The sequence below is a fragment of the Abramis brama genome (assembly GCF_963993115.1).
Source record: "Abramis brama genome assembly, chromosome: 18".
Classification (NCBI taxonomy): Eukaryota; Metazoa; Chordata; class Actinopteri; order Cypriniformes; family Leuciscidae; genus Abramis; species Abramis brama.
The window spans coordinates 26,379,390-26,404,753 of record NC_139980.1 but is presented as its reverse complement, the minus strand read 5'-3'; the positions used below and the strand labels follow the sequence as shown (position 1 = coordinate 26,404,753).

At 39.6% G+C, this 25,364-nt stretch overlaps 1 protein-coding gene across 2 annotated transcripts in view; it reads left to right on the top strand.

Annotated features, from left to right (window-relative positions):
• hivep2a (HIVEP zinc finger 2a) overlaps positions 1-25,364 on the top strand; it is a 75,535-nt gene that overhangs the window by 2,655 nt on the left and 47,516 nt on the right. The window contains exons 1-2 of one of the 2 annotated variants that reach the window (XM_084091015.1): positions 823-1,238; positions 1,678-1,746. The gene's annotated coding sequence lies outside the window, so the exon portion shown is untranslated. Of the gene's footprint in view, positions 1-822; positions 1,239-1,677; positions 1,747-25,364 lie in introns of those variants that run through there. The other variant, XM_084091016.1, reaches the window with a different exon arrangement.

The following is a 25,364-nucleotide window of genomic DNA, read 5'->3' as shown; positions in this document are numbered from 1 at the left end:
GCTTTGTTTGAGATCAGTATCATGTATCGAACCAAATCGTGACATGAATGTATTGTTACACCCCTAATTTAAGGTAGGCCTATACATTTAATCGCTTGAAGTGAACCCATGACCTTGGGATGGTTTGAGCTGCAAGAAAACTGGCATGCACCAGTTGTGGTTAAATGCTGAATTGTGCAGTGAGCCACTGTTGTTTTCTGTTTGCATGATGAGGGGAAGGATTTGTTCTCATGGTGCTGGTATGGAAAGGAAACAGTTGAGGCGTATCACCGCTTACACAGTGTGACAGAATGGATGCCTGCATCTGGGCTGTGCTTTTCCACCTGTTGCCTTAGGTTACATAATTGCATTTCTTGTTGAAAATACAAGGTTAAGAATTAAGATAGCGATCTGGGGTGGCCACGTACTTGGGGCCGATTCCTTATCGAGGGCAATCAGAGATGAGTGATGTGTGGATGCGCTTCTTTTAATGTGGTTTTAATCTTCTAATAACATTTTGTACAGCATATACAGCCAATACTCACTATTTCATGGCAGTATTAAAACACTAGATCTAGCCCTCTAACTCACATTGCAGTGTTAAATTGAATCTGGTAAGGATGCTGGGAAGAATCTGCATATGTGTGTTGTAATCCCGAGGTCGTCTTGAGAGTGTCAAGATGAGCCGGCGTCTGTGTTGACACCCCGCCAGAGTGAGAATGCTTCACGTGACGACCTCGCTCGCTTCAGCTGCACAACAGGAAATACTCACGGCCTCCCCTCCTTCCTGCTTTGAAAAAGAGGTAGTCTCTTGCTCGCGCTCTCTCTCCTGCCCTTCTTTTCTTTCGTTTTCTGCAGCACCAGGGCAAGGCGAGACCTATTTTAATGCCTGCAGCCATTGCCCGTGTGCCTTCGTCGTGGTTGACGCCTCCTCCGGACCATCCGGCCAATCAGAGTGTAGCTGCTTACACCGGAGAAACAGGATCGTTTTTTTCACTCTTTTGCTCCTTTCTCTGAGCAAGTGAAGGTAGCAAGAGTGGGAGCAACCAAAGAGTGTGCGAAAGAGGAGGAGGGAGAGAGAGGGAGAGTGAGAGAGAGAGAGAGAGAGAGAGGGAGAGCGAGAAGGCTGCAGACAGCGGCAGGGAAATAGCTTCTCGCGCAGAACGTGAGCGAATGGTGATTGTACGGGCTTGCACGATTGCCACAGCAGAGAGGAAGGAGGTTTGGAGCCCCTGAGGATCTGAAGGATGCCATGTCAGGTGAGCAACTGACCTGGGCAGGGGGAGATAATAGATGGGTAGATAGGAGCGGTGGAAAAAAATGAGAATAAAAGTAAAGAAAAGCTGGTTGTATTGTGGATGGTGGTTTTGTGCTGCTTTGCTGCTTGTTTTTAACTCCTATATGGAGTCTGGCTGAAGTGACAGCTGGCTAGCGGGCACTGGCAGGGGATCTGACCCATGCTGGACACATTCGCACAAGTTTAGTGGCTTACGGGAACAAGTTTTTAACCCACTGTCATACCTTTGCTTATAATGTGTAGTGTTAAAATACAAAATATCTTCCCTAATTATAGATAACTTATGCACTAGATGACATGGCATAATGAATATTGCTGCACATATTTTTTGTCGGTATGTGTGTGTACTTTAATAAAAAACAGTGTTGCATGCACTAATGACATTATCTTTTTCTGAACAGGGTGTGTGAGGAGGGTGTGTACCTGGATTAGATTCCCAGGACCGTCAGGAGAAGAAAACCAAACACTGGGTACAGTATGTTTGAGATATGTATGTTTAAGATACACTGTGCCAACAAACATGTCGATTTGCATAAATTAGCACAGGTGTTTATGCTTATAGCTCTATCAATCAGAAGTTCATAAAGTGGTGACGTCATCGGTTTCTGTGTATTTTGGTAAAGCATCCCCTGAAATGCTTGTGTAAGGGTGTATTACTTGAAACCTACCACACTTTTTTTTAAACTGCAGTTTCCGAGCTTTGTTAATAGGATTGCATAATTAATGTGCAGGTAATTGAGTTGGGCTAATTATTCATTATAAGAATGATGAATATCATCGCAACAGACTGATTTAGGAAGTATTTCTCGGCTCTCATTATTTTCAGTCACTTTTGATGAACTTGTATTCAACTTTGTTCAGGGATGAGTTTAAGATAACAGAGAATGAATTAGTGGGACTAGAATCTGAAAGAGGAACTGAAAATAGTAAAAGTAGAATGCACTTTCTAATCTATTCTAGAATTTAGTCATCTTCAGTGCATGCATTGTTTTAGCGGAGGTTTTTGAGGTAGGCCTTATAGACTGTATTTGTCCTGTTGTGTACCACTCTTTGTGTAGACCAGACCTCTTCTGTTTTTCTTTCTTTCAGTCTCCCTCGACCATATGCTCAGTATACAAAGAGCTGTTTGTGACTGTACATAGATTGCACCATAAAAATAGATGTATAATATGTTGATAACCATCAGGCAACACACAAGCCTGCCAGTGGATCAACAAAATTGAGGCACCAGCTACACTGAGCAAATTGTACAATTGTACAGTGTGTATAAAGGTAAATGGAGCACGTGTTGGTTGATTCAGGGTGTGGTGAAGTAATTTCTGTTATAGTGTGCGTTTGTCGATGTGAAGCTCGGTGGTTAGCTCTGGGACAGGTAGTGTGAACTGTTGTGTCTGTCTGAACCGGAGTATTGTGGGTGGTGAATGTTGATCCATGCCTGAAGCAATCCAGTGATGTAACCACAGTTTGCTCGAGGCGGTGAAAAAGGCAAGCCGTTGGACTTTTCTGTTTGTGTTTAGTCTGTAAAGTTCAGGTTATGTTGAGCAACAATTTTAAATAGTTTGATCGATAGACTGAGATGTTTTGTCATGCTGATGTGTATCACTGTGGGTTAAATGCCATTTGATTGTTCTTGACTCCAACTCGCTAGAAGTGTTGTGATGCTTTTTGCTGATTTGAGTTGACGGCAAAAGGCCCTCTGGTTATCATTCGCTGTGCTAATTGGAAAAACATGCGGCCCCTGGAAGAAAGACAGCTGTACGACAGTAAGGCTCTTCTGAGTGGCAAATGCTCTTACCCTTGTTTACCTCAGGGAGCGTGAGCGTGGTGGGCATTAAGAGGTCAAAAGGTCATTCTGCCAATCCTCTTTGAGTGTAGGGTCGGGTTATATTTGGGTCAAAATGATAAAGGTGATGAGTGGAACTTTGGTATAGGTGCTTTTGAGTATGGAAAATACTTTTTATGCTCTATAATGTAACCTGTTGAAGTGAATCATCATGCCAGATAAAATGTTAACTTGAACATTGGTATGCTGAGTATGACTAGATATTGATACAGATCTCCTGAACTCTTTTATTCTAGTTCTGTCATGACAACTCTCGGAGTGATTGGCATGGTGATGGGTATGACAATGCTGTATGTTTGGTCTTGGCGCAATAGATCTGCTGTGCTGCTGCTGCTGCTTTTATTGCTACTGTAGGTTATTGCTGCTGCTGCTGCGGCAGAGCAAGTACAGGACTTGCTACTGCCAATACATACACGACACGCTGCTGTGAGCAAGTAAGACATGCTGCTGCTGTACAATATAGCGTACATGAATTACCCATAGCAGATCTATACAGGTGGAGCTGGGGAAGGCGGAGGGTTTCTGAAAGCGCACTGCACTGCTAAGGTAAATGCTACCCAAGTATTTGAAGGTTGAGCATGCAGCTCATTGGCTAATGATATGGCAGGAACCAATCAGCTGCGCCCTATAGATAACAATGTGATTATGAACAGGTGAGTAAAAGGACCTATTAGCCTGCACCATGAGAGTTTCATGCCAGAACTTTGTATTTGATTCAGATTTTTTATTTTTCATTCAGATTCTAATTTTATTTGTGTATATTTCAGTGATAAAGTTAATTTTGCTCACAAATGAAAGAAACTTTGCTAATGCTGTAAATTATATGGGGTGTTTCAGAAGATAATAACAAGTCAGTGAAATTTTTACTCATTATTCAGCCCATTATTGTCATCAGCATGTTGTCTTTGGCATTTTTAGTGAGTGTTACTAAAAGGATTTTTGGTGTAGTAAATAATGCATTTTGAAAATGCCTACATTTTTTTATATCACATTTTTGTGACATTACTGCCACCCATGAACCATGAATACCAGTTGGACTTTTGACCAGCACGAGCATGATGTCATTCACTAAGCTCAGCAACAGTCCAGTTATAACAGCAATAAGTCAGCACTGACTGAGTAATGCTTCTCACCTGCTCACCTTTTCAGCTCAATGTGGCGATGGAGGATTTTTGTTATGGATTATCGTTCATAAAATGGTCATGGTCAGGGCATTTCCTGACCTGTGTGTGTATAAGTAGATGTTTGTCCCTATAGTGCATGACACTTTTCACCCTATTAAGGGGCTGTCAGGTCAGGCATCTTACAGGCAAAAAGGTCAAAGCTGCCAATGCAGTGACTACAGTCCTCTGGAGAGAGACAGGCTTCCTGTCTTACAGCTCTTCAATGTTAAGCCTCTGATTGCTGCCAACTCAGAGCGCAAGCTGTTTAAAATCTCTCTGAATGGTCATCAGGTGTACATTATGTCCCAAATAGGGAGAAAGCAATAAACAACTGAATGAAATTGTGCATGGAGAGTGACTCCGAGAGTGACTCTGATTTCAAATCGGTGCAAAAACATTCGCAAGCCCCTCTTCCAAGTTTCTTGACATCCGATTTTTCTATATTTTAAGGAATATTCCCTGTTTACTAACCATGTTGGGCTGCACAATTTGGGGTGCATACATTTTAGGGCTGCACGAAACTGGAAAAAACTGACATTGCGATATTTAGATGTTCTGTGAAGTACGTAAATTTAGATATGAGAACAGATGACTTGAATAGCTCTATTAGGAAAGAATTAATAATTATAGAATGACTGAGGTGATTTTGTAGGGGAGTGAATCTGAAAATAAACAAATTACAAGCATTAGATAAATACAATAGAACAAAAATACAGTGCATTATGTTTTTCAAGTCAAGTCTAACAGTATCCAGTTACAGAATTTGAATAATCAAATGCAAATAACACTGCAGTCTGCACTGTATGAATAAAATATAATTAATCTTTGTTAAAGCTACAAAAATGACACAGTCAGCAGCGGGTATATTAGGCTGCGGTCACTTTTAAAGCTAATGCACAAATCCAATACAATGATACGTATACATTTTCTTTTTCAATTGTTTATGTTCACGTAAGCCACAGTCGTGTTTCCTAGTATGCTTGCCGAGGCTGGTATTTTAACATTATTGTGCTTGTATGTGTCTGTTCTAGCTCAAACAGAGGTGGGTGAGAACAGAATTCTGTGTTCACGTGCTATCTGTGGGGCTAAGTGTGTGTGCACAGAAAATGGCGTGCAAGCTCGATATGAGTTCTCTTTCGTGCCTTCTTGCGCTTGAATGGCTTAAAATCGCTTGAATGTTTGAACTGACAGAACCTAAAACATGTGCAAATGATAAACTTTCACTGTATGATGGTTAAACATTGCAATTAATCCGAGAATCACGGATTTAAACCGCGGTGCCTAGTCCGTACGGATCATAGATCAACTACGATTCACTTGACATCACACATCCTGCGATGCGACAATCGCGGATGCGCACATCGCAGTATCGATGCTAAAATGATTTATTGTGCAGTCCTAAACAATTTATTTCATTCAATTGCAGATTATTGCAATTTTATTTTGGTTAAGCCTTACTTATGCCTCACAAGAACTCATATTCTTGCTTTTTTAAGATAATACATTTTATCATGGACATACATTTTTGTGGTACACAAAACATGATGGCACAAATGCTGTCGATTTGAGCCCAGGTAGTATTAAACCTTGAATTTTCTGAATTTTCACTATGAAATAAACTCCATCAATCAGACGTAGTTTGTTGGTAGTGCAGCATAATTTACCCAGATGCACTGCCTGTTTACAGTTCCTTTATGCTATCTGATATTACTTAAATCCTTGCTTGATACATTTAGTCGTCCATTAGCCCTTAAGTGGAGGAGGTGGTCTATGAGCGATTGACTTAGTAAAACACACAGCACGGCAAAAACACTAAGCATGATGATTATACGAATATTTCCCTGTCAGCAGTTGCATGTAATATGCTAATGGAGGATCTTGCTCTTCAGAAGAACACAAACCTCCTTGATACACAACACTGAGATGACTGTTTATGATATGAACAACAGCAGGGGTTTCAGGTCACGCCGACGGCTCGAGGTTGAGGAAAACGAGAGCTATTGGTCAGCCCGCCGCTTTTGTGTAAACCCCGATGAAGACAATGCACAAAAGCCCCCTAAAGCAGCAACACATACTTTGTTACTATGGGAACCTACCAGAACTGTGCTTTGTCCTTGATGGAATCAGATGGATAGAGAAGCTGTATTAGTGGAGCTTAGAAGAGAGAGGAACAGACAGAGAAAGAAGAATAAAAAGCAGGAAGCAGCGTGTGTGAGGATGAATGGAGATACAGTACATCTTCCTTCGAGTGAATTTCAGCATGGTGGGGAGACTCTTGACCCTCAACCCTTGCTCTGATTGATCTGTCTGTATTGATTCAGTACATTAAGAATTTATTATGCTGCTAGACGTGTCACTAGATTACATGAGCTCTTTGCTGACTAATTAGGTAACAGTAAAAAAAGACAACAGTGTATCGGGGAAAGGTTCCACGCACACATACACATGTAAAGAATGAAGCACATGCCGCACAGGGACCAAAACCAGTCTCATCTTTCCCAAGCAGAACAATAGTATGTGCAGGTGTTTCATCTGATCAGAAATAGAGCACCCACCCACCCACACACACATACAGTTATTCAAAGACACACGGAAACTTGTACGTAGGCATCAACGAGCACACACATACAGTCTCATTCACCTAAACCGTTTACGAGTAACCACGCATGGAGCACACCTTTCTCTAACAGACAATGTTACATTAGATACAGTGTCTGTGGGTTGGAAAATAGGTTAACGGAGTTGTTACCCAAAAATTCTGTCATCATTTATTCACCCCCATGTCGTTCCAAACCTCTATGGCTATCTGTCTTCCATGGAATGTGAAAGGAGATTTTGTTGACTAATGTCTTGGTCACTCTCTGTTCAACTGAAAGGAATGAGGAGCTTTCAAGCTTCAAAAAAGCACCATAACTATCATAAAATATTATAAATGTAGTCCATACAACTTGCGTACTATATTCGAGAGTCTAGAGTCTATGAGACTGAAATTTAAGTTGTTATTCACTGATTTTTCTTCCAATCCAGTGGGTCTGCTACAAATGGATTATTGAGATAGTGGGCCTTATCTTGCACCCAGCGCAAGTGATTTTGTACACCGACGCATGTATCATTCCTATTTTGCACCCGACGCACAGTGGACTTTTCCCTCGACAGGCGCACGTCGGTAAATTAGGGAATGAACTTGCGCTGCCGGGGGCGGTTCAGCGAAAAGAGGAGGCGTGTTCTGGCGCAAACGTTCCCTGGTGCTATTTTGCAGTTCCAGAAAACAATTCCACCACAGACCAGGAAAAACCTAGTCTAAAGTCAGTGGCGCGTTTTCATTGGCATGTTTAGATGCTATTTTAAGGACGCATGCTTGGCCATAATGTAGCGTGTGCACAACGCGCATACACTTTGCTTCTGTCATCTACACACAGACGCAGCAGTTGCCATTTTTGCAAACCATACATAATTACAAGGAAAAATATTCCACATGAGGGAAATCATTGTGGTGTCCATGAAGATGTGAAAAAATAGGCATAAATCTAGCTTACACATTTGCCCAAATTATTATACGTCTATTTAACCGAAGCTAATTTGGGTGGGTTTCTCCCATCCCCATACAATGTCACTTCTTTTAAGTCTTTTACGGCCCTGACGAGAATGTCGGTCTCCTCGGCTGTGAACCGCTCCTGCCGTGCGCCTGGCAAATCCGCCGTTATAATAGCAATCCGCCATGGAACAAGCGCGCCTGCTCTTAAAGGGAATGTGAGATGATGCTCTGATTGGTTTATTTCACGTTACGCCCAAACCACACCTATGAGTAATGTAGCTACTTCAGACCAACCCATTTTAGTTTTGCGTCGAGATCCGCCCACAAAGTTACTTGCGTTTCGCGTTTGATACTTGCGTTTCAGACCGTTAAAATAGGGCCCCAGTGAGTTAAATTTGAGAAAGTCTGAACGAATCTGGTTTTGTGAACTGGATAAACCATTTAATTGAGAACTATTTGATTCAAATGAATTGTTTGTTAATGAATCATTTGTTCAGTGATTTTTCTCTCATAAACTCTGTCTCACATAATCTTGGGCAGATTTGAAGGTTTTTCAGTTAATAACAATTTTCAAATTGTATTGCTTTACTTGTTATGTAGCGCATTAGTCGTATGGACCACTTTTATGATTATTCTAATTTTGGACCCCATTCACTTTTACTATATTGAAAGAATATTTATAATTTATTAAAATGCCTTTTGTGTTGCAGTGAAGAAAGAAAATTATACAGGATGACATGAGTGTGCGTGAATGATGACAGAATTTTCTTTTTTTGGGTGGACTATCCCTTTAAATAACTGTATTTTGGGCCCTGTTTTACTGCCAGGCTGTACAGTAGAAATTCAGCACCGCACAGCCCCTCAGTTGTTCTATTCTTCCTCATGCCACTTCCAGATAACAGAGCATTTGAATTTGAATAGCCCAGGATTGGACAACAAGCGTGCGCGCTGCTGTTTCCTGTAGCCGGGCAGAGACAAGGCGAGCGGCGTGTGTCCGTAGGCAAAGCACATGGAAAGCAGCGAGAGAGTGAGCAGGAACTGTCCTGCCTTGCTCTCCCACACATCGCGCCGCACACTATATTCGGCGTTCTGGCAGAGAGCTGAAATACGCCCTCCTTTCGTTTCCTTCTCTTTGTCAATGCAAATCGCACACCGTCCAAAAGCTGCACAGCTGCAACGGAGCACGCTTCCTGTTTGACAAGGTGCATGCGTGAGCTTCTGCAGAGGTGGAGGGATGCGTGCTGGAGGTGAAGCCGGGCCTGTGGTTTTCATGCCCACTCGGTTGCCACATGCAAGTGCGTGTGCGGGCGCTCAGCTGTCTCGATAAGGTCAGATGGCGATGCTGTTTCTGGCGTGGTATTGCATCACAGTAAGAGACCCATTACATTTGTGGCGGTTTCACGAGTTGAACTCTGGGTTCTAGTGATGCATATCGCTCTATCTCGCAGACTCCCCTGTGCACTGCTATCTCTCCCCGGATGTGTGTGGAGTCAAAGGCAGACAAAGACGCACTTATATGACACCTCTTTGACTTAATCGTCTATTTTAATCATGCTTAATCTATTAACCCAACACCTCCAGATGACCAGCAGAATGCGCCGCTAATTTGCATGAAAATCCATCATTAGATTACTAACATCATCACTAATACCAAGTATGCAGATCACTAGATGGATGATAGCACCAGATGGCAATGAAATCAGAGACTATAAAATAAATGCTTTATTTCTTCACACATTGTTGGTCATGACATGGATTTTTTATTTTATTTGAATATGTCCATTGAGGTTCACTTATAATGTTAATAAAGTTTGTTTTTGCGCATCAAAACAAATACGCATCTGGAAAAATTATTTTTCAACCCTCATTCTGACCCTCTGTCTGGAATAAACCCTTTTTAAGGCTTTCGGTATTTGGTCACTGTTGACACAAAAGTATCAACGCCCACTCGCTATTGCACATGAGAAAATGTATTGAAAACATTTATCCATATAATATAATGAGGATGTTGATGTAAATATGCAGGATAATTGTAATGGTAAAAATACCTCTTATATGTCAAAAGGTTAAGGAAATTTGTATTTCTCACGTCATGAACACAGTTGGTTTACTTTATGTACTTTAAGATCCCAGGCTTCTTTAGTTTTTACCCTTTGTCTCAATTTTTGTTGTTGTTGTTGATCTCATATTCCTGGATGGAGGAATAAGTTTATGTACATCATATTACTGGCTAATACATAAATCGACTGTTATTATTGCTCATTATAATGACTTTTTGGCAGTGGTTTGTCAGAAAGCTGGAGAAAATAGGAAACCCTGATTGGGGGTTATTCAAGGAGAGCTCTGTTTTCACTCTCTCTTTTCCTGTGGTGCTTGTTGAGCAGGTGGTGAGCTGAGCTCGGTAGGATTGGTTGGCAGAGGCTGTTCGTTGAGTTGGTGAGGTGGCAGCTACGTTGAGCACCGAGCAAAAAGTAGCGCTTTCCTCCCTCCCCGCCTCACTTTCAGCACACCCACGTGCCACCCGCATGCCGAAAAGAGCTGCTCTCGCCCCACTCTCGCTGCGACGGGATGAGGGTGTAGCGAGGGGGTGGTGGTGTTGCAATCAGTGCAACGGAGTAATGAGGAAAGATTTCAGCATAGATCAGTGTTGTTCATTAAAACGTTTTTTTTTTTCTGGTTATTGATAACGAAGACATAAAAACTGCACATTTTAATTACACAATTGAATTAAATCCTATTGTTTACAAAAATATAAAAAATACTAGATATTAACAATGCATTAAAAGTAAAGCATTATTTTTCTATTTTTTTTCAATTTGATGCAGCTATTTTAATATTATTTATATATTATCATAGTATTTGTAAATCATTTGAATTTAGCTTTTTTTATATTTCCATTTTTCAGTTTAATTTTATTTTACACCACAAGCTTTTTTTGTTATTTTGTTATGTGTTGTTTTTATTATGTAATTTTTTTTTTTTTTTTTTTTTTTAATTCTATAACTTCTAGCCTTAATTTCTTTTATTTATATTTAAGTTTTAGTTTGAGTAATTTTGGTATTTCAGTTAGTTGCCAAGGCTACATTTCTCAGTTTGTTTAATCAATATTTTTAATTTATTTTATTTCAGCTTTATTTCAATGAAGGAAAATAATTTTTAGTTAACAATAACAACACTGATTAGATGCCTTTTTAGTGTAAAATAAATGATTATAATATGATAAATATATGGACTAGATTTAAACATTGTCTTTAAATCTAGTCAATATTTTTGTCATATTATAATCATTTACTTTGACTAGATTTAGAGACAAAAACTATGACTAAAACAAAAACTAAAAAGGACCAATGCTATGGACAGAGACTTAATCCTGCATTCAGGGGTAATTGTTTGCCTTTTTGACTGTTTTTAGTATCTGTGCACTATCTAGTCATTGTTTTGCTCATTTTGTCAGTCATATAAGATTTACTTCCTATCTCTATCATATATTCTCAATTTTTGTTCACTGGTGCAACAGCAATCTCCTCTTTTTGAAGGTGACCTACTTATAAGTAAACGTGGAGTATTTTCCCCCATTGTGTGGTATAAGGCAGGTAATCCCTAATGTATGTCATCTGTCATCAAACACACTTGCATATGGAGGATTTGGCTGGTGATGAGGGGGTAGGCCACCCCCCTGCCCGCACGATAAGTGCCCTGCTGGGAATGGAGCACCTCCGACACTGGCCTGTTGGCTCAACTTCCCAGGTCAATAATCCAACATTCTGTCATTAGCAGTCCCACGCTGTTCCTCAGCAGCTGTCCTTCACACTTGATAGCAGTACATTGAAGTGCTTATTAAGCAGAGCAAAGGCTGGACAGTGTGCTTCTATTGACATAAATGAGTGGCGGATGACACTCAGCCTCTCTGCAATCAGGAAGGGTGCTTGCGATTAATTAGCGGTTGTCTCTTCAGCGGAAGATGCAGCCAAGAGGGCACCTAAGATGTTTGTCAGGAGACTAACAACAGCACACATGGGAATCAAGAAGCTGTTACTTAATTCTGTGTCAAACAAAATTCCTAGGTTTGTGTGAGATAAACACAATCTGATAACCAACAACAACATCAAATTGAAATTATTTCATTTTCTATAAAGCTGCTTTGAAACAATATGTATTGTTAAAAGCGCTATACAAATAAATGTGAATTGAATGGAATATATTTAAGGCCAATTATGGCATTTATGCTACCTCTAAAGAAAAGTCATTTTAAGCTTTTTTTTTTTTTTTTTTTTTTTTACTTATTGAATTATCTCAACATTTGGCAATGGAAACATGTTTCTTTTTTCCAATTATTTATAGCTTAAAAGTACTAAAATAATTGTTAATGGTATCAAGGATCGTTAAGAGAAATCGGAGCTGGAATCACGAAATAAACCCTTTTTATTGTAATCGTACAGTATTAGAAATGAGCCACCCTATTTTTTCAATAGCCATTGAAAAACACACACATTGGTTGGCCACAATTGAACATCTGTTATCCATCAATGGATTTAATTACGTTAATGAAGTTTTACGAGGTGAGAGACAGAAAATAACAATTCTGGATGTACAGTACACATGTGGTTCTGATCTTTAGGCATTTGTGATGGAGGACAACTATGAATCTGGATCTGTGTTAAATGAATAATCCCTATCTTGCCCTCCTCGTAGCTTTTGACTGATCCATGCAGGATTGCCAACATTTTATATACTCAGGAGTGTTCATTTTGTTTCCTAATGAGACATTTTGTCATGACATGGCATCTTATAATTTGTTGTTCTTCCTTGCTAAATAATTAAACTCTGGACTCTTTGGACTACCCAATAGACTGCTTGGAATGTTTTTATTAAAACTGCCATTTTCACGTAGTCTGGTGATGAATAGCCTGCTAAATCTTTCCCTTGCTCCAATTTACTGCAGGGATTAATAGAAGCCAAAGTTTAATTACGGCATGCGAGCGGAGACACATATTAAAGCTCTTTGTTCTCCCTGTACATGAAAGGTGATTACAGGTAGTACAGATCTATGTATCACTGCCTTGGAAATACACCTTAGTACTGTAAGTCACCTTTACTAATACTCAAAAGGCCGGTTATTTTGGGTATATCAGTTGATTTGGTTGTGATTAGGTTTTAAAGGCCAGTAAATTCATTTACTTATTGTGTTAACATTTCTCTGATATTATTGAGTATGTACAGAGAGGGCTACTTTTAGTCTTGATGTATAATCTCCTCGTTTTCCATCTTTGCTGTTATTTCATAACCATTGTATTGGGATACAGCCTTGTTTTATAACTGTTGAGGTTGGATTTAGGTTCTGGCTAAAGAAACTCTTACTATATCTCACACCGTTAAGATAGGGAGTTACAGACGTTATGAATCAAAGCTAGCAAAGTGCGGACAGAACCCACGACTTATTACTCACCTGACGTCTCTGTCACAGAATTTCTTTTTCCACCAAAACAGTCCCTCCAGACAAGTTGGAAAGAGATGCTGGAAACAACAGCATCATGGGATTGGGTTTTTCTAATGTGCCTCACAAATTAACTTGATATTTGTCTCTAGCTAGACAAAGACATTTCATATAGTTGTACTCTAAATCAGGGCTGTAATGAGACACCATAGACATATGGCCAAATTGTCCCCCTCAAATCCATCATGCATCTCTCTGTTTGACGAAAAGTTTCAAAAGTTACATTTTTAGGCTGGTCTGCCTCAGTGGTCTAACACTCGTCAATATCAAAATGACTGAGATGGTCAATCAATTTAAAGAAGGCGGGATTTACTGTTCATAGAAGCCGAATATGAATTACAGCATGATGCTTCAGTTTTAATGGTGCAAGAATGCGAGGTAAGATATAAGTAGCTAAATATTTAATATTCAACAACTGTTTTATAGAAATGTTAAATGACCAACACTGCGTTTTTGCAAGTTTGCTTGATGCCCGAGAACCAATGAGGTCAGTGGCGACTGCTGACTTTTTATTGTATGAAATCGCTGTCAATCAAAAGGAGATGCAGCCTTTCGACAGACCCTCCAATCATCACGCAGAAGCCCGGAGTCCAGTCCAGCCCACTCCTCCATTCACCCCCAGAGACGCTGAGCGTCCGTGGGCGAGACATAATCGCAGCATTTATCCAATGACCGTCTAGTTTCGAAGCACTGAAAAAAACTGTTCAAAGCAGCCCCATTGAAGTCAATGGACGCAGGGCTTCAACAGGGAAATGCACTGTGACGCTACGGGAATGTATGAGAAGGAAATCGAGTCAGCCGATCTGCTGTATGTAGCTGATTCTGAACGAACTCATTCTGAGATGAACGTGTTCTAACGCATTTTTAGTCAATAAAATGTTAACACAATAGTACATATTTGACCATTATTTTTTTTTACATTATAGGGGAAGCCAAACTTCCCTTGCAGTCTTCCCTACTGAATGAGGTTCATTCTTGTGTGTTACGCAGCACGTTGAGCTTTCGCAATAACTACTGCGGTTCATTCTGCTCAGTGGGCTCTCAAACTGTTCATTTTGTTCAATTTTTTTGTTCAAAAATTGAACAAAACTGAAGTAGCAAAACTTTTGGTAGCACACCAAAAGTTTTGCTACTTCAGTTTTGTTCAATTTTTCACTCAAAATATACAGTGATGGGTTAGGTTGGGTTAGGCCCAGCGAGTTTCTGAGGCATTTAGATGCATGCGGGCTACTGATGTATGCCTTTGAGTCTTTGCATTTGATTTGTGTTAAGCTCCTCTTCATCACAGGAGGACGGAGGAAGGGACGGAAGGGCCGCCACTCCTCCTCCTTTGAGCCCGGATCCCTTGATCAGCACATTCAGAGGCTTTACAGCCGCCTGCACCGCCAAACACGCAACCGCTCGACGTACAGTATGTGTGGCGCACGCCGCTTCAAAGTCTCGAGCTGTCTGCCTTGGAGCATTGATCCCAGTCTCTCTGAAAAAAAGAAAGAAAGAAAGAAAAACACTGACAATATTAGCAAAAGAGATGAGCCCTCAACTTGACGTGCGTTGAAACATGCCCTGCTTTGAGAGCCCACTGAGCAAGCTGGGAGTCTTGAATAAGACGAGTGAGGGGGGGTAACTACACTTCATGTCATGCTTTTTTAAACGCTTTTGGCTGTGAATGACTGTTTCTTCATGCGGTGGAAGTAACGGTGGCTTTTTTTTTGCTTGAGCGACATGTTCAACCAGCTTGTCGGGGCCACCGTGTGACAGGAAGCATTGCAAGCAGAGATATTATTACGCTGACAGCCAAACCAAAACAAAAGACAACATTATTAGATGTCCTACCAGATGTGTGAAGTTTGTGATGAGATAAAATAGACCTGTGCTATCATTATTTGAGCGTTTTTACTTTGTTTAATCCATCTGGTCTTCTTAGCATGGTTTGTTTCATTATGCCAGCCTTGTCTCCTGTTGCCAGACTTTTGACATAAAGTCTGGTCTTCATTGAAGCTTATTCTAGCCATTTGAAACCACCGTTTTTTTTAGGTGCTGCAAAATGTTGAGGGTCAGTATGATTTTTTTAAAATGACTAAATACTTTTATTCAGCAAGGATGCATTCAATTGATCAAAAGTGAGAGTAAAGGCTTTCTATTTCAAATAAATGCTGTTATTTTGAACTTTTCATCAAAAAAATGTAACTGTTTTCAACATTGATAATAATAATAATACATTTATTGAGCACCAAATCAGCATGTTCGAATGATTTCTAAAGGATCACGTGACACTAACTGGAGTAAAGATGCTGAAAATTCAGCTTTGTCATCACAATTATAAATTTAAATTGAACATATATTCAAATAGAAAGAATTTATTTTAAATTGTATTCTGTTTAAATAAATGCAGTCTTGGTTAGCATAAGAGACTTCTTTCAAAAACATTAAAATAATCTAAACCCCAAACCTTTGAACATTTGTGTGTATAATAAATCTTTATTTATTAAATAATTTATTAAATATTTTTTCTCTCTCTCATACTATTTTCATTGTTATTGCTTTTTTTTATTTTTTATAGTGCAATATGCATCAGATGGTCATTAAACAGTTCATGGGCAGTCAGTGGTCATGCCTCTGAGTTTGGGACTATAGCCCAGATTTCAAATGCTATTTTATTTTAATTGTATGGTTTGAATGAGACAATAATAGTCTCTCAAAACACAAAACCTGATGATAAAAATCAGTATTAGATCACTTTCCAAGCCTCAAAATGTTTTTTTTTTTTTTTTTTTTTTTGTGGTCATGAGATGGATGGATGGATGATTACACAGACGTTCATTTAGCTGGATGACTTTGTAATCTTGGTTTCCTCTTCTATCAGGGGTAGCCACCTGCTCAGTGTGATGTCAGTGATGTCTGCTTTTCCTTGCTCAACATGTGGTGTGATGTAGGGTGGTTGAGTGAGAGGAGGTGTTGCTGGTGCACGCGCACACGCGCACGCTCACACATGCACACACCGTACTGGGAAGGCTTAGGAAGTGTGAGCTGCCACAGTGTTAGGTCTCTGGTGCTCCCAGCAACCCACTCTGAATACACTCAGCTTCCTGCCTGAGCTGACAATCTGCTCTCTTCTGACTGCTTGTGCGAGCATGTGTGTGCATTTGTGCGTGCAAGTGCAAACACTGTAAAATTCTGTTCCTTTGAAATGTCAGGTGCGCAGACCTAATGCAAAACCGTGTTAGTCACAAGGTGTCTATCTGTTCCCTGAAAAGATTTTACTAGCCTTGAAAGCACTGGAGGAACAACATAAGAAAATGACTTTACTTTCTCTGGAAATTGTAACCTGCTAGTGCGACGTCCATTTAAATGGAACCAAAATATCTCAACCCTTGCTCACTTTCTCCCTCCAGTCACCCTCTGGCCAAAACAAATTGTGTGGCAAAGCAGGAACATTTTAAGTGAGACTCGAGGCGCTGTTCCTGGAGGACTGGATCTTGGCAGGGCTGTACCGGTAGCGTGGCAGGAGGGGGGTTTCGCTTTATCTCAATTCTGTCTGTTTCCTCATCCCATCTGTGAGTTTGGCAGCCTTGTTAAACTGACATTGCTAGTCTTCTATCTCACCTTCTAATTTTTGCCCTGCAGCCCATCCAAGAATCGCAAGTGCATCCGTTCTCCCGTGCTGCTGGTTTCCATGGCGTTGAGGAAACGTGGTCTGTGGTGGCATGCCAGTTTGGTGTATACTGTGCATCAGTGGTCCTCCTTCCTGAAGTACTGTACAGTTTTTTTTTTTTTTTTTTTTTACGGACTGTCCTCAGGCTGTTGTTTGAAATAATAATTTCTCTGGTCATGATTTAAAGGGATAGTTCACCCAAAAATACAAATTATGTTATTGATTACTCACCCTCATGTTGTTACAAACCTGCATGTAAAAAAAAAAAAAAAAAGAACAATTTCTTGGCTTTTGTTACAAAAATCATACAGGTTTGGAATGGCATGCAGGGGATTTAATAATAGAAGAATTATGAAAAAAAAAACTATTTTTGCTTTATTTAAATTAAATAGTTAATATTCACATACAACAATTAAATTATAAAAATATATAAAACTATAATATAATTGATAATATGATTTAATTTAATTATAATATTTAATTTATATAATTTGTTATAATTTATTAATTTATTAATAATTATATATGTGTACATACTATAAACCTTCAATAAATATAGGTTTTTGTTATTGTAGTCACACCATTATGGAATGATTTTACAGCAAAGTGTATTTTATTTTATTATTTCATTTCAACACTGTAATTCTGTCAAAGATTGTTGCATTTTTGGTTCCTTTCCACAAATATATGCAGGGGCTGTCTGAGGGTTTCATAGCCAGCATTTAACACTGTCATAGTTCTGGCAGTTTGCAGCACGTTGAGTAATGATTTGAAGATCCAGGGAGGGATGCAGAAAAAGTTTTGGACACAGAAAGCTTTGCTGTGTTTACCACAACTGTATGTGGCTCCCAATGAGACCGGGGCTTGGCACAGGAAGCTGAACTGTGTTAATTTAATTAGCACTAAATAGGTATGACAGTGTTCTGCCCAAGCCGTTTTGGGATTGTAGGGACCCAGTTCATTCCCATTTGAGAGGGGAACTCCCAATTAGCCTACTATGTAGAGCCTTGAATTTTGATGTGTGAAATATTTTGGTCTTTCTTTACGGATATTCAGTCTTGGATTGGCATGACCAGAGTAGATGGAAGAGAATCGTTGTCTGGATTTTACAAATATCTTGCTGAGGGAAGCACTTTATTGGCTTAGACTATCTGCTTTGTGTAAATACACAGCACTGGAAGCCCTGGCAGTGGCGGGGTGAATTGATTTCCTCTGGTGGGACAGACCCTGGATTTGTGTGCAGAGGAGTGACACAGCTGCACTCTCTCTCTCTCTCTCTTCTCTCTCTCTCTCTCTCTCTCTCTCTCTCTCTCTCTCTCTCTCTCTCTCTCTCTCTCTCTCTCTCTCTCTGTCACTTCTCTGCTGCATCAAGGCCACTTTCAACTCCAGTCCTTCCCCTCTTTACTGTTTACTACTCCCTCCCTCACACTCTCTGTCGCTCCTACACTTTATCATGGTTTTTTTTCCTTCTGACACTCAGCTTTTTTCCCTTCTATCTCTGAATATATTGTCGCGTCTAGCTGTGAGTGTGCTTTAAGCACATGCTGCAACCTTGATAGATGTTCTCTTCCTCTTTCTCTCTATCTCTCTCTCTCCCTCCCTACTTGTCCTCTTCTATTTCTGCATCCTGCTGTTGTAGGTCTGTATTTCTCTCCCCCAGCGAGCCCATCTTTCCCCTGTGTGATGTCAGATGCGGATCTGGGTGAGCGAATGGGCATCCGTTCATGTATCTCTCGTTCTGCGGATGGGCTCTGGGAGAAACTAAATTTAGCAGCTCCTTGCTCTCTCTGTTGTGTTTGCTGTGCATGGCTTAATTAGCACACAGCATGGCACAGTACGTTTTGGATGCATTATATAATCCGTTATATAATTGGATGCATATTTCATGTTGAATGTTGGAGAAGGAGGCTCTTTTCAGTCCCATCCTATAGTTCAAGATGAGTGCTAGTGTCGAGAAGAAAGTACAAGCTTATGTTCCTTTTGGAGATATGTGGCTTTGGAGAAATTCTATGCCAGTTAATAAAAAGGTTGCAAAAGGTAATAATTATGCAATTATATTGGCTTTGGATTTAGTACAGTGACAATATATTAAAATAGATTGATAGATAAATATATATATATATTTATCTATCAATCTATTTTAATATAGATTTTTTATTTTTTTTATACATATATATATATATATATATATATATATATATATATATATATATATATATATATATATATATATATATATATATATGTATAAAAAAAATACGATATTAGTATCAGGAGTCACTGTTCCTGCAAAAGCTGTACTGAAATCTCTTTGGATTGTTTTATAATTTTATAATTGACTGATTAAAAAAAATTGTATAGTTGGCATCTTATCTTTGTTGTGCGTGATTAGCCTGTCAGAATCCCTCTATGAGAGATCAATTCAAGATGTTTTCTAGTACAACGTTCTTTGTAAACGAACAGGTCTTGTTGATTGTTGGAGTAATTGCTGAAAGCCTCAATGAGTCATTTCTTTTCCCAAAAACGGAGAGGTTTACAATAGATGTTAACAAGCTCATGGCATGGCACCAGCTTACAAACATCTGACTGGAAACGGGCTGCAACATAATAACCCCTCAGGAGAGGAACATTTGTGTAGTTTACAACTGGAATGTTAAGTGTCATGACCTGGCCGTGATATTGTAATGTAACGTGAGTTAACACAGATACACCCAACTGAGTCATTCTTCAGAAGGTCTTACAAGGCAGATTCGATGATTGCGTTTGTTTCCCACTGCAAGAAACAATGTCACGGCATGTTGAGGTTTTCCTGGAGCAAATGGACGCTAACTGCTAACTGATTGCGATGCAATGGCCGGGGATGATAGTGGCATCTGGGGGGTGCTCGGAGGGGGCGCTTGTGACCAGGCCAACGCAGCGTGAGTGGATCACATTTCCTGAGAGACAGATATACTGTTGCCCAACTCATTGACAGAAATTCATTTATTCGTCCTCACCAGCAAACGATTCATGTTCACTAACCTCTCTGCTTAGCCTTGGAATAAATCCTCCCTCTGGAGATTTTTTTTTTTTTTACCAGCTGTCCAGTCTTGCCTGCTTTTATAACCACTGGTCTTAGTTCACTGTTTACTACAGTGGTATCTTTGTGATATTTTTTGAAGCTAAGGCTACATCTACATCAATCCAGATACATTTGAAAACGGTGTTTTCGTTTCAAAACGGGTGTGCGTTTTCTAAACACTTCATTTCAGTGTGGATGGAAGGCCAAAATGGAGAGAAAAAGATGCGTTTTCAAATGAAAACGTATTAATGTGGACAAGGTCTAAAAGAACAGAAATAGTTTAAATAGTTTTTTTTTTCACATTGCAGAGGTCACAATAGTGACATCTGTTTCTGTTACCACTGATTTACATTTAGAGAATATGAGTGGCTCATGCACTTACTCTTAGAATGTTCCAGAGTCTTTCAGGGAGATCCACCGGACAGCCTAGCATATTTTGAGAGTCCAACAATATGTCCAATGTGCCCTACTGTTCATCCAGGATCAAGGGCCAAGTTTAGACCTGCCACACTTTTAAATTCGATTTAAATTCCTGAATTTGAATTGATGTTGACTTACGGTAGCCAACACAATGCAGAATTGCAATTGCAAGATTGCAATTGCAATCTGACTTTTATTGAATTTTTTCGAAAGAATGAAAACAGCTTAAATTCAGTCATGAAAACATATAGAGCAAAACAGATTACGCTAAACTGCTATAAAATCTAGAGTTCGATGCATAAGCATCACCCAAACATGAAAATTCATGTTGTTCCAAACCAGTAAAGACTTCATCTTCGGACCACAAATGAAGATCTTTTTGATCAAATCTGAGAGCTTTCTGTCCCTCCATAGAAAGCTACACGACTACCACTGACACTTCAAAAAGTTCATAAAGAGATGATTTGAGAGATTTAGTCTAAAATTTTTTGAAGAGACACAATCGCTTTATATGATGAACAGACTGAGTTCATCAACTCACACATCAGTTGTGGTAAACGGAAGCTCAAACATGTTGAGAGAATTGTATAATTCAGTGCCTTTAGCTTTTGTGCTTGAAATTTCTTTTTAATGTTGTAGAAACGTGTTGTCTGAGCAATTGAGGTAATTTCATCTGCTAATGTTCTATTCACAGTAATTGTTCAGAGGTGGAAAAAGATAATTTTTCAAATTACCCTGCCTCATCTGAGGTCCTTTTTCCATTCCCTGGTGGACTGCATCCGGTCCTGGGCGCTGAATAAGAGGTGGGTGGCATATACAAAGCCTGAATCTGTTTGCTGTGCGTGCACTTTAATAGAACTCTTGTTCTTGCATTGGGCAGGCGGCAGCGGGTGAATCACCTGTGCCACAATGTGTTTTGATTCGGGCAAGCGGAGGGGAATTGGACGCAACAGGGGGTCTTCTGTTTGGGAAGCCCCCGGTGTTCATTCCCAACATCAGCCAGCTGATCTGACTCAGGGCCAGGGCTAAAATTGGCCGTGCTTGTCTGGGCGATTTTTGTAAACCGACACTGCGGACAAGGGGTCTCTTTTGGGGTGGCCTTACCCCCTCCGTGCTTTGCCTCTGAACGCAACAGGTGCAGCGGGGCAACTTGAGCTTTATGGAATGACAGACTGCTGAGAGAGCAGCACTGGGGAGTATGCTCAGAGGGGTATTTGCTCCAGAAGGTTTCTTTCCCCCGTTTTTTTCCTTCGGGCAAAATTGGAGACAGCTGCCGGGGAGCGGCGCAGATAGGTAAACACGCTCCTGGGTTGCATAACAGGAGAAAGCAGGTCCCCGATGGTGCACGGAGTGTGAGCCACTGCCTTGCACTCCAGTGAGCAATTGTGCAGCCCTCGCTTGAGAGCCTGTTTGTTTTGGAATGGCTGCTGAGTGACTGTTTTCATCAGACTACACACGCACCCCCCTGAACTCCCACCGGGCCTCCTAGATCGGAGAATCACTCCTGCCGCGAGTCACGCCGGGGTTGAGAGGTCAAATGGTATACTGACACGAATTTGTGCACAGTTCAACAAGGCCTGAAGTGAGATGTCAGGAATCTGTGACTGTGACCTTGCAGTGTGTTGAATGAAAAGCTAATTTAATCTTGATTTTAATGAACCCTTGAGCTTGGAATATGGTGGTTTAAGTACGCTTAGCCTGAAAGTTGTATGATGCAAATCACGAAATGAATTTCCCTCATGTCATAAGCTGTTTTTAGAATGCACAATTGTGATGGAGTATAAATGGTCAGGATGGTCAGATAGTTTTCTCCTCATGATCACTTTTCATTTACAGTTGAATAATCACTTCCCTTACGAAAATGAACCATGTTTTTACTATGGTTCTTGTAGTAATTCCATGGTGACCACAAATTAACCATGGTTTAGCTACAAAAACCATAGTTTAACTATGGTTAAACTATGGTTAATTACTATGGTTAAACTATGGTTTGGTGGTTATACAAATGGTAGTCAATACGCTAAAAAAAACTGGTTTTACTACAATAATACCATGGTTAATTTTTGTAAGGGTTCCTGTATGGAGGAACATGTTGTAGGCTTTGATAGCTGTGATGTTTTGTGTTAATTGGATACTGCAGTGCTTTTGGTGCTCTGTGCCTCAGTTCCAGCCTATCTTCAGGTTAATCACTTACTGAATCTGCAAACCCCTCTGTACTGTTAACATGTTAACATACTCTAATTGTGTGATTCATTTATGTGTGCGTAAGCTCTTGTTTTTGAGCAGTTGGCTGTGCCCTTTTCGTATGCGCTTGAGGGATCTGATGGAAAGTACTGTGCAGCGTTACAAATGAGACCCAGCACAGGTTGCCTCCCAATTTTCTCTGCTCTAGTTATCCACTATTGCTGGATTTTCCCTCTTTTTAGCATCTTTTCACAACCCTAGTACTTCCAGAAAATATGAATGAATGACTTCTATAGTAACGCAGGCTCAGAAGAAGTGATTTTAGAATGTACCCTGCTGATTTGGCTGCTAGTTATATACAATTGTACGCTCCCTTGACAAACGCCACTCTGGAGAATTGATGGTTCCTGAAGGCACGAACTTCTGTTGTCAGCTATGCAGTGAAACAAAACATCCCTCATTTCCTTTCTAAACAGATGCTTTTTCATTACAGCTCCACAAATAGATTTTGATGCAAACACATTGTTATAGAGAAATGTTTAATTATTCAGTATTAAATGAAACCACTTTGATACAGATATCAGAAGTTGTCTTTCTTGTACACCTGCTTGGGAAAACAATACTTTCAGCAATACGTAATATTAATAATTGGTTCGAGAAAGGAGTACTGGGAGGATTGATGTTCCCAATCAACATTGGGTCTGTAAAAAAACAAAACAAATAGCAAAAACAATAACCAATATAATCTTTAAAACATTATTATTATTATTATTATTATTTACAGTGAAATTTGATGTACAGCCGGTGTTTGCAATACGTTTTGTGTCTTGATCTGAAATGTCAAATTAAGAAATACTGCCTGAAATGCCCTGAGGGAAGATGGCGATTGATTTGCCTCATAAGTACAATCCTCCGCTTATGAAATAGTTTTGAACAGATCCATCTAATCTTAGCATTAATACATGCTAAATATACAAGAAAAAGAGGTGGACATGTCTTGCATCTTGTTTCACAAGATGTCTAAATTCACTGAGTTCTCAGTGGCTGCTGATGAAGTGATAATCCTATGAATAATACCATGACTAATCAGTTGCAATATATCAATGTCAAAAAGTTCAAAGGTAACAGTAATCTCACCACAGTGGCAGTTGGACAGTGACGTCACTTCTCAAGGAGGTAGTTTGTACAATACGTCAAAGACAGAAAACTTCCATGAGAAGGGGAAAAATAAAGGCCAATCCCAGCTAGGGGTTGGTGAGGTACGCAGAGTGTACTGTGGTGATGGGAGGATCCTTCAGTTCCCTTGAGTCCCTCCCCTCATCCAGTCGCTGATTAGAGGAGTGCTCACAGCTTGGCAAAGGCCCAGAGCCTCACCTCAGCCATTAAACTTGTTAATTCAGCATTAATGCCAGCTGAGATCTTGTTCCTGTCCTCTTGTCCCTTAGCCACAGACCTGTCAGGTTGCTTACTTACTGAGGATGATGCAAAGAAACAGCCAGACGTCCACCCTGCCCTAGATCTTGTCCTAAACCGTTATCTCTTCTCTGACCATTACCGTGAACACAACAGGCCAGTACCTGTCTGCACGGATGGCATTGCAGCCTTTTTATTTGCTCTCACACTCAGCACATTGTCTCATCAGCAATGACTCGGGCTAAGAGGCACCTACATGTGGGCAGAATGTGGACTGATGCTGTTTTTAGATCAAGGGCAATCACATTCTGAGCAGTTAAATATTAATGAAACTTCACCTGCCTAGTTTAGCAAGAAATGCACTATTATGTGTTGCTGCATGTAGCAGGAGTTTGTGTATATTTGTATGCATGTGGGCATAGGTGGATAAATAATTAATTTGTGCAACAAAACAGTGGAACATATGAAGCCTGCTCTGTATTTCTCTACAGTAAGCAGATGGCATTCTTTATGATGTACGCCTGTAGTGAATACCACCTGATCGTTCAGTAAAACAGGAAAAGATTGATTTAGATTCATAGATATTGACAGCGATATCAATATCTAGAAATATTTTTCCATCTCTAGAGCATGCGTTTGAAATATGGATTATTCTTTATTTGCCGCGGCAAATAGTATCCCTCAACTTTGCAGTTAAAATCAACGTTAAATGACAATGATTTGTAAATAATATTGTATGGAAGAAATTTGTGCATTGTGATTAAAAGAAAAGTACACTACCGTTCAAAACTTTGGCATCAGTAAGATTTTTTTACTTTAAAAGATAAATAAATAAATAAATACTTTTATTCAGCAAAAAATACATTTCAAATAAATGCTGTTCTTTTGAAAGAATCCTGAAAAAATATATAATGGATCACAAAACTAGCTGTTTTTAACGTTTATAATTATAAGAAATGTTTCTTGAGCACCAATTCAGCATATTCTAATAATTTCTGAAAAAAACTGCTTTGCCATCACAGGAATAAATGACATCTTAAAATATATTAAAATAGTTATTTTAAATTGTAATATTTCACAATATTACTGTATTTTGATCAAATAAATACAACCTGGCTGAGCATAATAATACTTATTTTAAAAATCTTAAAAAATCTAAAAATTAAAAAATCTTATCAGCTCCAAAATTTTTAATGGTAGTGTACATTTTCATTTTAATAAATCATATTAATATTTCTAAAATATCCCGTGACCTTGAAACTATCACAATGGTAGATCTGTGAGAGTCAGACCATGAAAGACAGTAACAACCTAGACAAAGTG